Source organism: Coenobita brevimanus, chromosome 8 (genome assembly GCF_032717465.1).
Source record: "Coenobita brevimanus isolate Jiangsu-jjx chromosome 8, ASM3271746v2, whole genome shotgun sequence".
In the NCBI taxonomy this organism is placed as follows: Eukaryota; Metazoa; Arthropoda; class Malacostraca; order Decapoda; family Coenobitidae; genus Coenobita; species Coenobita brevimanus.
The window spans coordinates 45,678,575-45,684,574 of NC_136961.1; positions in this window are offsets into that span (position 1 = coordinate 45,678,575).

Here is a 6,000-nt window from a genome sequence, read left to right on the forward strand (position 1 = left end):
TTCATGGTGCGTGTTGGAGCGTTGAGACAACAGTTCCTCTATTTTGGTGCGAGTTTAGGAGTCATGATTAACACTCTCGGGCAGGATTAGAGAGAGAGAGAGAGAGAGAGAGAGAGAGAGAAATGAAAAGTTGTGACGGGGCATACAGATAGTCCTAAAAACATCGTATATATTACCAAGACGATGAAATAAACAAGCGAAGTCCAGGTAAATAACTGACACATAATTTTGCACGACCTAGGAATTTTTCTGTTGTGCATTATCTAGCCAATTTATGCCCTAGATTAAATATAGGCTATCCAGTTTGACGTCACTACATTATATTTGGGGAAGGAATTATATTTGTAACTCACTGGATTACTTTTTGCCGCAGTCCCTCCTCTTACTTTGCGCCGGGTCATTCCGCTTGAAGAAGAAAGAGGAAGAAATTAGAGAATAAGGAAGAAAGAGGAGGTTGTTGAGGTTTGCTACGGTTTCCATCAGACAAAATCGATGACCAAAGGTATGCCATAATCATCATCATCATCATCATCATTATTGCCGTATAGTTCACCAAGGATTGTTCATCATTATTTTCATCATCATCATCATCGCCCTGTTTTCCAAGGATTGTGATAACAACATGATCAGCAGCAAAGTAACTGAGACTGAGACTTATTCGATCAGTTCACTGATCATCGAAATCTCCAGAAGAGAGAGAGAGAGAGAGAGAGAGAGAGAGAGAGAGAGAGAGAGAGAGAGGCTGAATACAAAAGGTCAGTTAGAGGAAGTAAGTAGAATTGAGAACAAGGAAGCGGAAGTAAAAGTGACGAGGAGGAGGAGGAAGCAGGTAGAGGAAGAGAAGAGAACAGGTGATGAACGAGAGGAAAAGGGAAGAGCAGTCAAAACTATAGAAGAGAATTTGTGAAGAATACGGGAAGTACAAAAAGAAAAGAAGGGAATAATAGAAAGGAAAAAGAGGAAGAGAGAGTGGAGTAGAAGAAAGAGAAGGGGTAGATCATGAGAAGAAGAAAGGAAGGAAAATAAAGGAATGGGAGGGAGACCTAAAAACTGGAATAAGAGGAAGAGTTGAGAAGAAACAGAAGAAGGAAGGAAAAAGAGGAAGAGGGTACCATGGGATGAAGAGAAGCAGAAGACGATAGAAGAAGGAGGAGGAGGAGGAGGAGGAGATGAAGAAATAGAGGGAAACAAGTAAAAGGAAAGGAAGAAGAAAGAAATTTGCAAGTAATCCAGTGCAGGCAAATAGAATGGAAGGGTGTGGGAAAAAAAAATAGAATTAAAAAAAGAGAAAAAAGGCCAGGAAAGGAATAAATGGCAGAGGTATAACAAAAACTGAGGAAAGGAAGGGAGAGAGAGAGAAACAAGAAAAATATATACCATTAGTTAATAGTTATTTTTCATACAATGTATCATTATATACATGTTAAATATATTGTATAAAATTCCAGCAATATTTCCAAGAGTGAGAGGGAGATTTTGCCGTGAAAAGTAAAAACGAGAGAGAGAGAGAGAGAGAGAGAGAGAGAGAGAGAGAGAGAGAGAGAGAGAGAGAGAGAGTAATGATTTAGAAGAGTGAAAGTGACAAAAAACAATCATAAGAAAGAAAAGGGAAGGAGCTAAGTTGAAAGGGAGGGGGTGGAGGGGGGGGGGAATGCCAGTGATCGACCGAAGTAGAATATGATGCAGGCGGAGTTAACGTGACCCGGATATAATAAGGCTATCCCCGCTACTACCACCCCCGCTGGCTCTGGTCCGGGTTACGTAGTGGAGATGACGGGTGGGTACTGCTGGTCCGGGTTACATAGTGGAGATGACTGGGTACTGCCACGTATTTCGGGGTTAAGTTGCGTCGGGATTTGCACTTCACCTTGATGACCTCATTATTTTTTTTTTTTGCCACCGTCAGACGATTTTATTCATCTGTGGAGGGTTTTTTCGAAGTGGTGTTTATTATAGTCTTCATTAACCCCTTCACTAATAGGAGTGTGACCGAAGCTGACTGAAGTTGTCTGGTGGTTAAAAAAAAAAAAAAAAAAAAAAAAAAAAGGTAATCTTACTGAAAAGGTTACTTCATTGTTCTGTCATCATCATAATAATCATCATCATCGTCATCATCGTCTTCATTATCATCATCATCATCATCATCGGGCGCTGTGTCCCTGTGCTGTTTTAGCACTTCTGGTGTAGTTTGGTTATATTTGCATGTCACAACCATTCCTTCTCCCACCCCCATCTTCCTCTGTCTTTCTTGTTCAGATACACTTCCCATTTTTTTTGCTTACTTTCTTGCATATTCTCTTTCTGTCTCTGTCTGTCTGTCTGTCTTGTGTGTGTGTGTGTGTGTGTGTGTGTGTGTGTGTGTGTGTGTGTGTGTGTGTGTGTGTGTCTCTCTCTCTCTCTCTCTCTCTCTCTCTCTCATCGTGCTCTTCCCCTCACAACCATCCTCACGCCTTAATCGCCTCTAAACCCATAATTACGCCCATCAGCTCTTTCCCTAATTACACAGCCATTAACCAGGTCATCTCTTAATTGCCCCATGCATGATCGAGCCCCTCTAATGATCCCAAGGGCCTGGTTATTATGATTAGCCTACTTATGTAAATTGCCTTAGACCCGCGCATAAGTAATTTGTGTCTATTCAGTATTTCATATTGAGATGTATATTAAGGAATTTGTCTTGTCGAGGTTGATGTTGAGAGAGAGAGAGAGAGAGAGAGAGAGAGAGAGAGAGAGAGAGGGTTATCAGTGGTGCGTTTTAGAGAGAGAGAGAGAGAGAGAGAGAGAGAGAGAGAGAGAGAGGGTTATCAGTGGTGCGTTTTAGAGAGAGAGAGAGAGAGAGAGAGAGAGAGGGTTATCAGTGTTGCGTTTTAGTGTGAGAGAGGGAGTGTGTGTGTGTGTGTGTGTGTGTGTGTGTGTGTGTACCCATTACTTGTTTTTAATGATGAGTAGTTAATATTGGGATGCCATTAACCCATTACCTCTGATAAGTTTCCCCCATGGTGAACGAAATCATCCGGCGATCGTAAGAAGGGAAAAAAAAAAAAACGATAAGAAAACAAAAAAACTCGACTTCCTGTTTACTTAGAGACTATCATGAGACCTTACCCTTAATTCATCATCCAGTTTCTTTATATTTCGTTTATCCAGACAAATTAACATGATTTTAACTAACTTTGGGAAACTTTCGTCAGTTAAAAGGTTAAGGTGAGAAAAAAATCCCAAAATTAGATGATGTATTTATTGTTTTTTATTTGCCACAAGATAATTATTTTTTTCAACGTCGGAGAGTTATCGTGTAATTTACTTTTGTATTTACTCGCTACAACAATACCATTTTTATTCCAGAAGGCCCTCGTATTGAACAGGTTAATGAATGCTATAATTGACCTGCCGACCTCGAGAAGTCTAAAAATCTTAATATAATCGTCTGGACATAGCAAAAATAAGCTACAAAAATACGTCATAGGGTTGAAAGGGTTAAAATACGTCCTCAGTCTGAAGTGTCTAAGGTTCGTATTCTTTTCAGTTAAGGAAGCTCCCAAACACCTTTCCGTAAGCTGTTTGTTTTTGGATAAGACGGGTTAATATATATTCTTACTGTATGTTATTTATTCAGACTATGGGAGTATTAGACTGACAAGCAGCCAAGAGTAAGAAGGTACTGTAAGCAAAATAAGTCGCTTAGGAAGTGGTGTTAGGTAGCTTCCTTAACTCGCCAGACTGGGAGTGTAAGAATCCGGCCAATGGTATGAGAAATAGTACCCAGTCCTCACATGCCCGCTTCCCTGACCCGCACAAGAATCCCCACCACTTAGGTTGTGTGTGTGTGTGTGTGTGTGTGTGTGTGTGTGTGTGTGTGTGTGTGTGTGTGTGCTTTCCATTTACATACGGACTGCAGCAGATATCATGTGTGAGGGAACCTGTTTTCGAATGACTGAATAATCATCCACTTTTTTATGTGCGGTTTTGTGGTCTAAAATGAAGAATCGTATTGCAAGTGGCTCTGTAAATCTCGTAACACCTCTTCCTTAGCGATTTGTTTTGCACATCTGGCGTTTTTATCCTCTAGTACTTTACTTAGACAAACTACATCGATACAAAAAAACTCTATATAAGTAACATAAGGGGGAATATCAAGATGAAATGTACGGAATAAATTGCAGAGAAACAGTTGCTACGAAGCCTTCAATGCCAGTAAGATCCATTGACACCAGCGGAGGTAATCCATGAGGGAACAGGTTTTGGTGTAACGGAAGATTTTTTTTTTTTTTTTTTTTTTTCATTTTTTTTTCTTTGACTAGTTTGACGTTCAGGTTGATTATGTTTGATTTATTATACTTTTTGATTTAAGCCACGGTAGCTGTTAGGCAGGGAGTTGTCCCCCCGAATAGCGTGTTGCTGGTAGTATGTCCATTCATGTGTTTTTCCTTGTAAACAGTAAACTTCCTTATGAATTTGGGGATTTCACACACACACACACACACACACACACACACACACACACACACACACACACGCAGAAAACACCTCACACCTTGACATATTATTACAGACTGCAGTGTCCGAGGAGTTATAAATCTTTAATGTTGCGTAACAAGTAGATAAGAACCTTACATAAGACAACCCCCTCCTCTCTCTCTCTCTCTCTTAGGTAGTGTATCATCTGGGTCACACATTTCCCCCGTCATCACCACCCACATCCCCACTCACCTCCCTCTCCCAGGCAGCATGAGTCGTAACAGCCCACTCCGGTTTCCTTTCCACTAAGCTGACCTCATTCTTGTATCTTATTTTTGTGAATGATAGGTCAGGTTATTTCCTCCTCCTCCAGGGTTCTTACTACGCTGGGTGGTAACCATAACGCCAACTGGACGCTTGGTGGTCTAGTGGGTTAAGATGCTCCAACTGAATGTAATATAATAGGGTTTATATCAAAGGGATGGTTGTGGGTTTATTGCTCACTTGGTGCTACTCAGGGATTAGCGACTGTTCACTAGTCTTAAATGCTGGAATCATTTGCCTAGCCCGGACCCCTACGCTGTGTGTGTGTGTGTGTGTGTGTTAGAATTCTCCACGCTTTCAGAAAGTATGTGCAGCCTGGCCCCTGCGATATACACACACATACTTACATATATACATACCGTACATAGCCATAACCACCTACATACCTTCATACAGTCATACCTAACCAATATACACCCATATATACCAGTGTAAATAATGCCCTTTCATCTGTTTTACCGATAACGGAATTGATGGTAAAGAATTAAAGTGAAAGGAAGGGATTGGTATATAAGTTGACTGTGAAAAAATCTGAAATATGCGGGTTGTTATGGGCATATATCAGCATGAAGCAGCTGGAATGCATTGTGAAGTTGCCTTTCTCTAATCCACCATCCTTCCTTCGGGGGATAGTTTAGGAGGTGAGGAGCGTTTGTGTTACTGGTTAGGAGAGGCGTCCGGTTCTATAGTTGCCACCGCGTGAAGGCGTCCCACTGCAGCACCTGACGTATGTGAATGAGAGAGAGAGAGAGAGAGAGAGAGAGAGAGAGAGAGAGAGAGAGAGAGAGAGAGAGATCTTAAAGGCTCTTGAGATCTTAATAGAAAATTTTGGAGGTAGCAAGAACAATAAACAGACCATCGGACTGAAGAGATGAACCAGAATTAGATACCAAAAAACGTTCATAGCAGAGGAACGATCACCAAAAATGTTTATGCCGTAACCTTATTGCGGATGTTTGTTGTCACCAAAGCACTTCCAGTATTTCCTTACCCTTATTATGAACGATTTATTTGTATCGTTTTGTATTTGGTCCGTTGCTTTCATGCTTTCTGTAGAATTGTGGAAAATATCTTAGGAGTGGTTTGCATAACTTTCACACTTTTTATAATATTGTGGAAAATATATTAAAAGTACTTTGAATAACTCATGCTTTCAGTAACATTGATGAAAATATCTTAGAAGTATTTTGCACAGCTTTCATACATCCTATAAAATTG